Genomic DNA, 15,087 nt, shown 5'->3' on the forward strand with positions numbered 1-15,087 from the left:
TGATCTTGTCATCAATTCGTCGTAACCGACCCAAAGTTTATCACTCTATTTTTAGAAAAAGGAGCTCGGAATTCTTTCGAAATTAACCAAAAAAAAGAGTAGTAGTAGTATGTGTTGGGTGATAAAATTAAATATGGTTTCCAGTTTGGCGTTTAATTGTAATGTGTCTCTAACTTCGAATCTATATGGTTACAAAAACACAGGGTTTTATTACTTTCCTGCATATTTTTTTTGACTTTCCTCTTTTGGAAATTTACGTTTTTACTCTCTGAAATATTCCAAATTTGATTGTGGTCCTCCTAATATTTGGTTAAGCACATTTAATTCTTAATCCATCTATCCATATTCTTATAAAAGCAATAATATAATGTTGGTTTACAAAAATATTCTTATAATATTAAGCATAATAACTCACAGTGAAAAAACATAACCGAAATTTTAGACGTCAGCTTTGTAACCGACCCAAGGTTTATCACTCTATTTTCAGAAAAGGAGCTCGGAATTCTCGAATTAAAAAAACGTAGTATGTGCTTGGGTGATAAAATCAAATATCGATCCCAGTTTGGCGTTTAATTGTAATTATGTGTGTGTGTAACTTCGAATGCATAAGGTCACAAGAATACATGTTTTTATTACTTACCTGCATATTTATCTTGACTTTCCATTTTGGAAATTTACGCTTGTACTCTTTGAAATATTCTCAAATTTTCATTGTGATTTGGTAAAAATATACATTTCTAATCCTTCTACTTATGAATCTTCACGAATTTAATAAATTATTTACTGTTAAAAAATTAATTGCTCATGTGTAGGCTACTCCATAATATAGGAATAAAAATATTTTGAATATATTCCCTACATAAATGAACAAAAACCCCACATTTAATTAATTCAAGATTTGATATGTTAATTAGTGAAATATCACAAAGATCAAAATCAGAATTTACCAACAAGTAAGAGATCAAAGGTGTCATTACCTCTTTTTTTTTTTCTAGTAAAGTTAGATGTTAAGCTACCTGATACACCCTTAAAGTTTAAACTAAAATTTCTGGCAAAAAAAATTCTTTCCAAAGACCATTTTAACCCCAACTAAAAAAAATTTGTGGGAGACAGATACAATAGCATCGAGTAAATTTCACAAATGATCATATAACTATTTATTTCTTTCAAGTCATATAACTATTTTTTTATCACAAAATTTATAAGATTTTCGCTAACTCACACAAAAATCACAATTGCCAGAAAATATTACTTTTTGATGCAATATTTTTTAATCCATTTTTTTTAATTTCAATCTAATAAATGGTAACTCAATTAAAAGAGCCTAGAATGTTTTCTAATAACTCCTCTCTAGCAACCTTATATATTGGTGAAAATACCTATTAGTAAGCTTGAAATTGGTTTATGGAGATCTCCATTATCAACAACAAATTAATGAGCTGAAATTATATCCATATTGCTCCATTTGGCTTTGTTTTTATTGAGTGTATAATTCAAACTTAGGAAAAAAAAATACTAAAGTTGGAAATACACGAAAACGTTTTAAATATATCGATTAACAAAAATCATGCAAATATGTTGAGTATTATTTATACATAGGAAGTTGGCACAATTCCTCTCTTTTATTTGCGCTTGAGATAGACTATATTGCGACTCACATATTTAATTTTAAAAATAATAAAAGTATATAAATTTGAAGCAAGCAACAATACAACTTCATTAAACATAAGATAGAGGGACGAGCATCTTCTTTACCTAACCTAAATGTAGAATTATAAACTAAAATAACTATTAGCAAGCTTGAAATTGGTTTATGGAGATGAGGAAACCCACTATGAAAAGTTGTTATCATATAGAGAGGAGTTATTCAGGAAAGTTGGGTTTTTCAATTGTAATTTTTTTTTGTGTAAGTTGGTGAAAGTCTTGTAATTTTTGTGTTTGAAATATAGTTATATGATGAAAAAAATCAGAGTTATATAATCATTGATGATGTTTAAAACGTCTACTCATGCACGAGTTTGACTTTCGAACTCTGTCATTCATGTTTTGTTGCTTTGGTGGGTCCAAATTAATCAAACCCTTGGCTCCAACAATAAATGGCCGCCACTAATAAGTTGTGATTATGACTGAAACTGGTTAACCCCAAAACTCATATAGGAAGTAGTTGCTTTAAAGACTCAAACCTTCTCACCCAATCCCAATTTAATACTACTGAAAGTTGTGTTATTCGCATCGGATGTTTTTACCTAAATGAATAATTAATATTGACAATTAATAAATTAAAGCAAAAATGTATGTCATTTAATCATTATTAAGTGTTAAAAATGTGTATACAAAAGATATGTCTTATATTCATCGACTTGGTGTAAACACTCGGAACGGATAAGTTTTAATTTCAAACATGTCGCAAATCTTGAAATCTTGATTATTGAGTGTACAATTGATTTCTTGTTATAACGAGATTAATGAAGATCAACAAAATCCAGCATAAAAAAGATTGGACACGTGTGAACAACTTGGAAATTCTTGATGAATTTAGGGAATGTGTCACCAGATATTCTAGTATACGAAAGCTTCTAATATTCGAATAACCATGTTTTTCTTGGAATGTAATGATTATTTGGCTTTAAAAGTCAATATATAACAAGTTTTAGATAAAAGACAACTCTAATCCAAATTTGTCTCATGGTCTACGGAAATGATTGTGGTTGGCGCTTTTGTGTTTTATATTGTCCTCATGACCTAATTTGTTGACCTCATTCATCCATTTTTATGTAGCATATGGTCTTAGTTTCGATTATATGGTATGTGTAAGAGGTTGTGAATGAACATAATGAAAATAAGATTTTATAAGAGTGAGTCTAGAAAAGGAAATATTACATCACTATCTAAAATTTTACTAATTAGATTTATTTGAATAGAATTTTTTTGAAAGTGACGTTGCAAAATTAAAATTCAATGACTCGGGTAGATGTAAAGTAAGCGGCTAATAATTTCAATCTAATTATTCTGTCTGGCAGAGGAAATATTGCATCACAATCTAATTTTATTATTTAAATATATTTGAATTGTAAATATGTCATGACCCAATTTTTCTATAGGTCGTGATAGCACCCAATGTTACCGCTGGGCAAGCCAACAGTGAACTAACTCTGTGATCATTTCTTTTAAAAATTTGAAATAGTTGATTTTTAGTTTGTGTATAAATAGTAAGTAAGAATGATACTATATTAAAAGGACGAAAGCTCTTAGCGAAATGTCGTTCGCTTTTTTTGCCCTTTAAAAATAAATTTTATATTAGACAAAATCGTTATTTTAAGTTTTCTTCCTAATATTTAGGAGTTTTAAATAAACTAAATTAATACTAAATCCTTCCTTATTTGAAATCCTAATATTAAATATCTTGCATAAATTCTTCGTTAATTAATGATGTAACATAACAAATATATTAAAAAAAAAACAACGTTTGGAAAAGTTTAAGTAAAAAAACTTTTGACACTTAAGACTCCTTTTTTAACCACTAAGGACTCCATTAGGCTTAAGAGTCTTTGGTCTTCGTAAACGAAATATAATGCTTAATTTTAGCAACATAACTAACTCAAAAGCAGGAGACGAATATTGCAGAGAATGCAATCTCAACTGTTCGAGGTACATATTAATCGTGCAAGTATGTTTTTCAATAATTAAAAATATTAAGCAAGTATTATTATTTCAATCATCTTATCCATGAAATAATATGAATAGATAAAGATGAGAATGAAGCTAGACAGAAAAGAGCAAACAGATATACAAGTGGATGCCCCAAACAAAAAAGGTAAACAAAAAAAATTACCTCTAAATAAAAAATAAACACTGAAGTTTTTCCCCAGAAAGCTCTTAAATTTTTAAAGGCTATGTATTTTTGTTGAAAACTAAAAAGGAAGCATAATCAATATTCTTCAATTTCAAGCGTTTAAATTTTTATTTTTATAAGTTAAATAATATTTAATATAATATTTTATTGATCAAGATAAGAAACACACGCAACGTGCGAATGTAGATTTTAAATATTATACAAAAAATAATAAAGAGAAAATATTATTCGACTAGGGAAGGAGTTCAAAAATTATTATATTTTTAATTTATTGTAAAAGTACTAAACCCCAATGTGAAAAAATAATTTTTTTTTAAATATTGTGAACAAGTTATTAAGTCTTTGAATTAATTACCCCTCAATTTCATTTTACATAAAATATTTTAGTTTTTCGAGATTCACACAATATAAACTTTGACCAAATTTTTTAAATATTTTTTGATCATATGGACATTAAAAGTTTGCAGCTTCATACTATTTATCGTATAGTTTTTGAATATATAAGTTTTAACTTTAAAATATCGAATTAGTCTAATTTAATTTAGCTTTAAAGGTTAGTCAAATTAACTCTTGAAAAGCGAAAAATTTCACATAAACTAAAAAGGAGGGAGAAATTAACAAAATAATCAATTTATTTCTTTTTTATAATCATCACATAAATAAAATTATTTCTTAAATTGATAAAACTCTTAAGGTACATAAATTTATTTTCATAAGAAAAGCATTCACAGTTTAAAAAAATAAAAAATAGAGCAAAATTAATTATGTTATTGTTTAACTTGTTATTTGTTTTTCGTATAGGTAACAAAAATAATAAGGATGTACGACAAAATTTCTAAGATATCCACATATGTCCTAAGAAATTACAATAACGCATATGTACGACAAAATTTCTTTATTTATTGAACTAGCTAAATTGGACCAATATTTATATTTTTAGGAGCTTAAATCTTTTTTTTTTGTTAATTTTTGTCCAATAACTCAAACAAATTATTTAATATAGTTACCTATTTTAAAAAAAATTATATACCATGATATAGGTATACGCGCAAAGCGTGTATCCTAAGACTAGTTTAACAAAAACGAGAGATCAAAATTTTAAGGCAAGTGAGATAAATAAAATAACCAAAAACCATCAAGTATCTACTAGCATAAATCTACAAGACCTGGTGTCACAAGTGTATGCGTTACTAGTAGAATATACAAAAGAATACTACACTACTGTCTTAAGTGAAAATAAACAGAAAATACAAGCAAAAGAAAGACTTCGGCTACTGTAGAATGGCTCAGAAGGGCAATTCACCGTAGAGTCTCGTAGAAATCAAGGATGCGCGCCGGACTGATATCCAGATGCACCATTACACCTGCCTCAGATCCTGCACATTTAGTGCAAAAGTGTAGCGTGAGTACATAAACAACATGTACCCAGTAAGTATCCAGTCTAACCTCGAAGAAGTAGTGACGAGGGGTCGACTTTGACACTTACTATGAGGAATTATAATTAAGCATGGATTACATAAATATAACTGAAAACTCATTAATAGAAAATAACAAACAATTCTTTCACTAATATTAAATCCTAGATTGATTTGTATCATTTAAAAATTTAATCTCTTAAGTCAATGAAGCAATTGTAATTATAATTGGGCTCCAAGAATTTATTACGCACAAATTATGCCGAGGTCGTATAACCCGATTTAATCACAATAATATTTAAATTGTGTACTGCCGAGGGTCGAACGACACGAACCATAGATGCATTTATCTGCTACCAAGGCGTTCTGCCCGCTTCTCAAGAAGAGAAAGTACTTTATAAATAGTCGATTCAAGATTTATTAAGAGGCTAATGTTCAAAGAAACACCAATTCTCAGTAACAGTCAAGTGACCCATCCAAAACTCAAGTAAACAAAATTTAACCTTTTATGATTTCTTTATCAAATTCCAATATGATTTAAGCAATTAAATTAACAAGTAGGGTGAGAACATAGCAAGTATAATATGGTCTCGATCTTAGATTATCCGGACATAAACATAATTAGTAGCTACGTACGGACTCTCGTCACCTCGTGCATACACAGGCCTTCCCCCCCTCCCGCCCCCCCTCCACAATTAGAAGCACATATTAAGTCAATTCACCTATGGGGTAAATTCCCCTTACAAGGTTGGAAAAGAGACTTACCTTGTTTCAAAGCCTACTTTTCAGTACAAGATTGTGCTTAAACCCTCAATTTGGTGCCATATGACTCGAAAGTAGTCAAATATTATATAAAATAATCAATACATGTTCAAAAGTTCATATCCTAATTATCAAAGTGATTTCCCAACCCTATTTGAAAAATTCCTAAAATTCACCCCGGGCCCACGTGCTCGGATTTCGGAAACTTTTGAATAAAGTTCCATAACCTCATGAACTCAAATATATGATTTTCACTAAATTCCATAACACATTTTGTGGTTAAATCTCATTTTTATCAAAAATTTTGGTTTTCACCTATGCCCATGATTTTCACTAATTTACATATTAAAACTATCCATAAACTATGTATTTAACTCTCATTATGTAAAAATTACTTACCTCAATATGTTAGGTGAAATCCCCTCTCTAAGAGCTCCAAGAATCACCCAAGCAATGAAATAAATGAGCTCAACAATGCCTAAGTCCCATTTTTAAAATGTTTCTGCCCAGGGATCCTTATATGCGATCGTGGCCAAGCACAAGCAATCGCGAAGCCAAAGGCCTGAGGGGCTGAGCCTGGTGTCACAAGTTTATGAATTACTAGTAGAATATATAAAAGAATACTACTCTACTGTCTGAAGTAAAAATAGACAAAAAATACAAGCAAAAGAAAGACTTCGACTATTGCAGAATGAGGGCAGTTTAACGTAGAGTCTCGTAGAAATCAAGGATGTGCGTCGGACTGATATCCAGATGCACCTGCCTCAGATCCTGCACATTTAGTGCAAAAGTGTAGCATGAGCACATAAACAATATGTACCTAGTAAATATCCAGTCTAACCTTGAAGAAGTAGTGACAAGGGGTCGACTTTTACACTTACTATGGGTTAACAATAAAATACCAAAATTATAATTAAGCATGGATTACATAAATATAACTGAAAACTCATTAATAGGAAATAATAAACAATTCTTTCACCAATAGTAAATCCCAGATTACTTTCTATCATTTAACAATTTAATCTCTTAAGCCAATAAAGCAATAACTATTATAATTGGGTTCCAAGAATTTATTACGCACAAATTATGCCGAGGTCGCACGACCCGATCCAATAATAAAAATATTTGAACTGTGCACTGCCAAGGGTCGAACAACACGAACCATAGATGCATCTATCTTCTATCAAGACATTCGACCCGCTCCACAAGAAGAGAAAGTACTTTATAAACAGCTAATTCAAGATTTATTAAGAGGCTAATGTTCAAAGAAACACCAATTCTCAGTAATAGTCAAGTGACCCATCCAAAACTCAAACGAAATTTAACCTTTTATGATTCCTTTATCATGTTCCAATATGATTTAAGCAATTAAATTAACAAGTAGGGTGGGAACATAGCAAGTATAATATGGTCTGGGTCTTAGACTACCTTGACATAAGCATAATTAGTAGTTACATACGGACTCTCGTCACCTCGTGCGTACGTAGCCCCCCTCCCCCATAATTAAAAGCACATATTAAATCAATTCACCTATGGGGTAAATTCCCTCTTACAAGGTTATAAAAGAGACTTACCTCGTCTCAAAGCCTACTTTCCAATCCAAGATTGTGCTTAAACCCTCAATTTGGTGCCAAACAACTCGAAACTAGTCAAATGTCATATAAAATAGTCAATACATGTTCAAAAGTTCATATCCTAACTATCAAAGTGATTTCCCAACCCTATTTGAAGAATTCCTAAAATTCACCCCCGGGCCCACGTGCCCGAATTTCGGAAATTTTTGAATAAAGTTGTTACTCATAGCCTCATGAACTCAAATATATAATTTTCATTAAATTCCATAATAAATTTCGTGGTTAAATCCCATTTTTATTAAAAACCTAGGTTTTCACCTAAACCCTTGATTTTCACTAATTTACATGTTAAATTTATCCATAAACTATGTATTTAACTCTAATTGTATAGAAATTACTTACCTCAAAGTTTTAGGTGAAATCCCCTCTCTAAGAGCTCCAAGAATCGCCCAAGCAATGAAATAAATGAGCTCAAAATGCCTAAGTCCCGTTTTAAAAATGTTTCTGCCCAGGGATCCTTATATGCGATCGCGAAGGCAAAAGCTTGAGGAGCCCAAAAAAGGCTCTACGCAAACTCGGGGCCAGGCATGCGAACACAAAGGGAAACGGGGGTGGCCCAGGCCCAGGCCCAGGCTCAGGCTTCTATGCGAACACAACCTTCCAACCGCAAACGCGAAGGGCAAAATGTGATGACCCAAAATGTCATCTTGTATTTTAGAATCCAATCCGGGGTTCCAAAGCCTTCAAGACCTCATTTTCCTTCTTCTCGATTGCGTGCACAATCCGGGTGCGCTCCCGAAAAGCCCTTAAGTGAAAATTTGAGAAAAGTGCCAAATTTGCCTTTAAATTTGAATTTAAGTTAACTTCGATCAACATTTTGGGTAAATGGACCCGTACCTGTGATTTGATGATCAAGGAGGGTCCGTAGAAAAATATGGGACTTGAGCATATGCCCGGAATTGAATTCCGAGGTCCCTAGCCCAAGAAATGAATTTTTGAAGAAAATTGTTTAACTAAAAAATATAAGAAGTTTGGAAATTTAATAATTCTTGAATGTGATGGTATCGGGCCCGTATGTTGTTTCGGAGCCCGGTATAGGTTTAAAATAATGTTTAAGTCGAACCTGTGAAATTTGGTAGGAATCGGACTTGATTTGCTATAAATCGGACCCTCAGTTGTGAAAATAGTAACTTTAGGTGTTCTTGAGGATTTCATTGATTTTGAGGCTAAATTCATAGTTGTTGATGTTAATTTGATGATTTTATCGCACGAGCAAGTCCATATGATATTTTTTGGACTTGCGTGCATATTTGGTTTGGGGCTCCGAGGGCTCGGGAGAGTTTTGGATAGGCCGCAGAGTGTTTTGAACTTAGGAGCAACAACTGGTGTATTGCAGGTCTGCAGGCTTCGCAATTGAGAAGCCTGGCTCGCAAGTGCGAAGGACCATCGAAGGCTGGGCTGGGCAGGGGACCTTCGCAAATGCGACATCCACAGTAGCTACAATTGCGAACAATGTTCGCATTTGCGAAGAGAGCAGGGCAGGCCTACCTTTGCATTTGCGAAGCCTGGGCCGCATTTGCGAACCTGTCATCGCAAATGTGATAACTGCGCCTGGATAAATTCTAACTTAGACGGAATTTTCTTCATTTTTCAAACTCTCTCAAACCCTAAGCTCTCTTAAGCGATTTTCCACAGAAAGGTTCTTCCCCAAACCATAGGTAAACAACTTTTAACTCATTTCTTTCAATCAACTTCATTTCTTTACAAGATTTCAACACAAAATCTAGGTATTTTCATGGGAATTTGGGTGTTTTTGGGTGATAATTAGGAATTTCGAAATTTGTGGATTTAGACCTCAATTGAAGTCGGATTCCAAAACCAATTGCATATCCGGGCTTAAGGGTGAATGGGTAATCGGGTTTTGGTCCGAACTTCAGATTTTGACCAAGCGGGCCCGGGGTCAATTTTTGGATTTTTGGAAAGAATGTTGGGAAAACTATAATTAAACATTGGGTGTGAGTTCTTCAGCATTTATTGATGTTATTAAGCTAATTATGACTAGATACAAGTGAATTGGAGGTGAAATCTAGAGGAAAAGCAATAGTTGAGGCTTGATTTGTGGCCGTGGAATCGAGGTAAGTGTTTGGTCTAATCTTAACTTGAGGGAATAGGTGTTGTATATTATTTTCTATGTACTAGTGTTGTGTACGACGTATATGTGTTGTGAGCACGTGATTTTTGCCCTATGAGAACTACTCCCAAAAATTCAAAATAAAATGGTTTTGTGTTGTTTGTGATTTATTTGTATTTTGTCCGTGCATGTTTATTTCTACTCTAATTAAGAAAAATACAAAAATATGTGTTGCATGTGCATTTAGGATTTAATTTTACAATTTAGGAATTAATTAAACAATCAAGTTTGTTTTACAAAATGGAAAAATCACAAAAATATGAATTTTTTGGTAGCTTTGTCATTTTTATTGTTTAATTGTGTGATTTTTATTTTAATCAATATTTGATCTTGTGTGTTAATTGTTGTTAAGGGTTAATTAATATCTTTTTAAAATAATCTTGGTTTTACAATTTAATTTAGGAATTTTGGGTTTTTAGGAATTAAAGAAAGTAAAAGGGAAAAGAAGAAACAAGAGAAGAAAGGGTAAAAATTCGGACTGGGCCAGTTTAAAAGGGAAAAGTTCAGGCCCAAATGTCACCCCCAAGTCAGCCCATACCCGCCCCAAATCCAGTCCACCTGTGACCAGTCCAAAACGACATCGTTTGGGCATTGTGAATCTGGACTGTCAATCTCATACGATCAAACGGTCCAGTCCGTCTCCAGATATATCCAAACGGCGTCGTATCTGGCCTATAAATCCAAGCCATTGATTTGTTTTGATCTAACGGTCCCAGGCTTCCCCCATAACCCGGTCCATTTCAACCCGGATCGACCCCGTCCCAGTACTACTCCAAACGACACCGTTTCCTTTAAATGAATTGATCCAGACCATTGATCGTGCTTGATCCAACGGCCAGGGTTAAACCACCCCCTTCGTATATAAGCCCAACCTCTCACCTCACCCCCCTAAGCCATACCCCTATTCATCGTCTCCTTCAGAGACAAACCAAACAACCCTCGAAACCCTAGCCGCCCTGAAACCCTTTCACATGAAAGCCGGCGGCAACAACGCCAATGACCATGAAACCAACACCCCTAGAGCACCTAACCACCCTCTCCACGAATCCCTTACCCGTTTTGCTCGAATCAGACTGTAGCTTCTCGAATCTTCAATCGAAGATTCGAGCAAAACTTGAAACCCACCCCAACCAATCCCAAACTCACACCAAGGCACCCCTTGACCACCCTCGTTACGGATCTGTTAACCGTTTGCCTCGAATCAACCTCTAACTTCTCGAATTTTCAATCGAAGATTCGAGAAGAACCTAAACCTACCCCAACCAGTCCCAAGCTCATACCAGACATCTCCCTGACCTCCCTCGTCACCAAACCACCGTTGGTTTGGTTCAAATCAGACTAGAACCGTTCGAACCCCAAATCGAACCCCCTAAGAACCCTAGAAAACCAAAGGTCGAAGTTTGTTCGAAGAAAAGGAATTTGGGTGTCCAGTGGACCTTAGTCGAAGTGTTCTCAGTTGAGAACACTCGATTAAGGTCCGTTCGACCTCAAAAAAAGGTCCGAGTCAGAGTCCAAGTCAGGATCGTCTAGTGTCCGAGTTCTTGAGGTATTTTTCCTGTTCTGTTGGTTCCATTTTGTGTGTGTTTATATCTGTTTATTTGTGTAGTTTAGTTTTATTGACTTTTCATTTCTTTTGTCGATTGATTCTGTCCTTCTTCAATGACCCTTTATTTGGTCGAACCTTTTCTGGTCATGGTCAATGAATATGATAAAACTATATAATCGATTTGAATGAGTGTCGTCGATTAGTTAAGTTTTATTATGAATCCATGTTTCTATCAATACGATTCGAATCACCTGTGTGCCTGTTCGATTCTTATTTGCTATTGATTGTATGTGTTGTAATTCGTGTAGTCGATTGAATAAGTGTCGTCGATTAGTTTTACATGCTTCAATTCTGATTGAGAACCTGATAATAATTTGATTCGTACTGCTTCAATTCTGATTGAATCATTATTTGAATTTGATTGTGAATTGGTTATAGCTGGAGTACTTTAGTGATAAGTTAAAAATCAGTTATTAGGTTTGTAACTTAGAAAACAGATCGACGAAGCTTAGGGCATGGCAGTAAATCACAGGAGTTTTTAGGGGTATTTTGGGGTTTTAAAAGGCTTGAAATATTTAGTGTTAGTGGTATGACCGTAAGGGTACTTAATTGACCATTAAACTAATACTTTGTCTAGTAGTAGTGGCTTGGGAAACATAATAGCATGGGGGATTAATTGAATATTATAAGCTGCCCATGCCTTTGGACACAAGACACTTGATAATGGGCTGTAAGAGAATATCATGGGCAAAAAGATGGTGGTGGTATTAGTTTAAGTGTTTCAAGAGGGCCGTGAAGGGGGTCAATTTTTGGTGATATAAATAAAAGCATTGAGGACAGATTATGGAGGGTTTTTTTTGGACAGAGTATAGGGGGGCTGGTTTTGGGAGCAGAAAATCAGTTCTCTTTAGGCTTTTTGAGTCTAGTCTGGCTGTTTCTTTTTGGGCAGACCTTAAGAGGAGAACATTCTGAAAATCTTGAGGGTATTGAACATTCTGAAAAACTAGTAGAGTCTTAAGAGTAAGTGTAGTTCAACTAGTACTATTCCATTGAGACTGAAAAGAGCTTCGGCTTGACTGTGGAGTTGTATTTTCGAGTTTTCTCTTGATTACTAAATTCTGGGGGATTTTTTGGAACGGGCAGGAAGGGTTTAGAGTCAAAAACATATAGAAAAAGTCCAAAGATAGACATACATACGGAGAGAAAAACAGACATTGAGAAAACCTACTGTTGCATTAGTGCTCCTGAAGTCAAATTAGAATTCCATTTGATGAGTTGCATGTTTCTAGCTTGATTTCTGATTGTGAGAGTTTTAGAGGTTTCCTGGCTGGTTTTCTAGTGATTTTGGGTTTATTCAGGCTGGTTTTGAGTCAGTTCTGGAAATTCTGTTTGGTTTTAAACACTTCTGGATTTCTGGTTTATCACTTGGGTCTGCTCGTTGTTCTATATTACTGGGCTTTGATTACTGCTGTTGCTGTTCGAGTTATTGTTGTAGCTGACCTCTTCTACTTCATTTATATTCCAATTCCAGGTACACGACTTTGCCTTTGATAGTTGCGAGCTGAAATATGAAAGGATTTAAGCATGAAATCTAAGTTATTTCAATTTCTGTAACTGTATACTTAACATTCAGCTTACTGATGTGGTTTAGATTTCTGTTTATGATGTATTAAGTGGGCTAATAAACTGCTAAGTATGAATGTGTCTAGTTGAATCATAAAATCGTGTATTCATGTATACAAAACGTACAGGAATTTTAGTCGTTTAGCACCAGTTGTGATTAATTGGAAGAAGTTCATGTTAGCTTTAGTTAAATTCATGTCAACTATTTTCAAATCTGTTTAAAGTAAACTTATGTTATGAGATAGAGTTCCCAGTAGAATTTGTCGTGTAGATCATAATCATAGGCGAGTAGGTGGTTTTAATTGGTGACTTTAAGCTGAGTCCCAACGCATTAATTTGCATGTAGGAAAGGTAATATCCAAATAACAAATAGGATTTTGAAATTGACAGTTTGTTTGCCTATAGAGCATTGAATAAAGCCATGATATCCCTGTACAGAGGCCCATAATGGACCGATTATCAAATTGAACTGAATCTATTTGAGTACTTAATCACGGTTCAGTAACATACTAATTAATTAGGGCTTTTTCTTATTACTAGAGACAAAATATGATAGAAAAATGTAGTCACTTTAGGATCGTCCTTTTAAAATAAATGAGATGAGCCTCGCCAAATAAAACGCACGGACTGCGGGGCCCTCACAAACGTATGTATTAATTACTTAGAACTCGGGATCGGCCGCTTTGCGAACTTCACGCCCTTTTCCCAAAATAACCACGCGTTAGTCTCTTTAGGCGCGTACTTTAGGTACCATTACCTTCTTAAACTCGGGTGCACATTTATGTGACCCAAATCCAAATCACAACGAAGTCGAAATGTGTCGCTAATCACGGGTACATTAATTGTGACGTGGTTTGAGATGCATTTCCACGACGTTGCAAATTCCTTTTAAAAAATATGAATGAGACGAGCCTCGACAAACAAAAATACACAAGCTGCGGGGCCCTTTATACGTGGTGGTAAAATTACTTAGACTTTGTGATGGACCGTTTAGCAAAATTTCACGGCCCTACCCAAAATAATGATACGATAGTCGCTTTAGGCGCGTATTTAATAATGTTATCTTCTTAAACTCGGGTGCACATTTATGTGACCCAAATCCAAATCTCAACAGAGTTGAAATGTGTCAATAACCACGGGTGCATTGATGTGACGTGGTTCAAGCTGTATTTTCACGATGTTGCAATTCTCGGTAAAAGTAATAATAATAAAAGTGGTACACAGTTAAAATTTGCACATAGGTTCAACCTGTATTAAAATCAGATAAATAAGCTGAATATGACAGTTGAGCGACCGTGCTAAAACCACGGAATTCGGGAATGCCTAACACCTTCTCCCGGGTTAACAGAATTCCTTACTTGGATTTTTGGTTCGCGGACTGTAATACAGAGTCAATCTTTTCCTCAATTCAGGATTCAACCAGTGACTTGGGACACCATAAATCTCCTAAGTGGCGACTCTGAAATAAATAAAATAAATCCCGTTTCGATTGTCCTTTAATGGGAAAAACTCCCTCTGTGCCCCTACTGGCGTGGGTGAAAAAGGAGGTGTGACAGCTTTGGCGACTCTGCTGGGGATTAAACCCAGAATCTCTGGTTTAGGATTCAGAATTCGAGCTTAGATAAATTGTTATATTTGGCTTTATCTGATTTTGTTACATATTTGGGCCTAATGTGCTAAATGCTGCTTTTACCGCTTTGATATTATCTGAACTGTATATAAACTGTGCCGAAACCCTTCTCTTCTTACCTCCGGGGATGAGCTTGCTGGTCGAGACTCCCTATTCTGTTAGTGTCAATACCTGAAATAAGAAAGAGGCCGGACAAGTTACTAAGCCGGATGGCCTTTTGGTTCCCGGTACGTAGCCCCCTCCTCGACTCGAGTTGTCCGCTCGGGTACACAGTCTAGAACAAATACCCAGGTTATAAACCTAGAATAACTCAGCTTCATGCCGGATCCCTAGTAGGAACGTTTGTTTGCATCACGTGCATTTGACTTTGGAGGCTCAACACAGGGGTTGGGTCTGTCTAGGACAGGTGTACCAAAGCGACAAAAGACCATCCTGATGCATCCAACTTGCTACCTGTGCATTTGTTGTTTCGGACTTGCATGCTGACTAGCTC

This window comes from Nicotiana tabacum, chromosome 1 (genome assembly GCF_000715075.1).
Source record: "Nicotiana tabacum cultivar K326 chromosome 1, ASM71507v2, whole genome shotgun sequence".
Classification (NCBI taxonomy): domain Eukaryota; kingdom Viridiplantae; phylum Streptophyta; class Magnoliopsida; order Solanales; family Solanaceae; genus Nicotiana; species Nicotiana tabacum.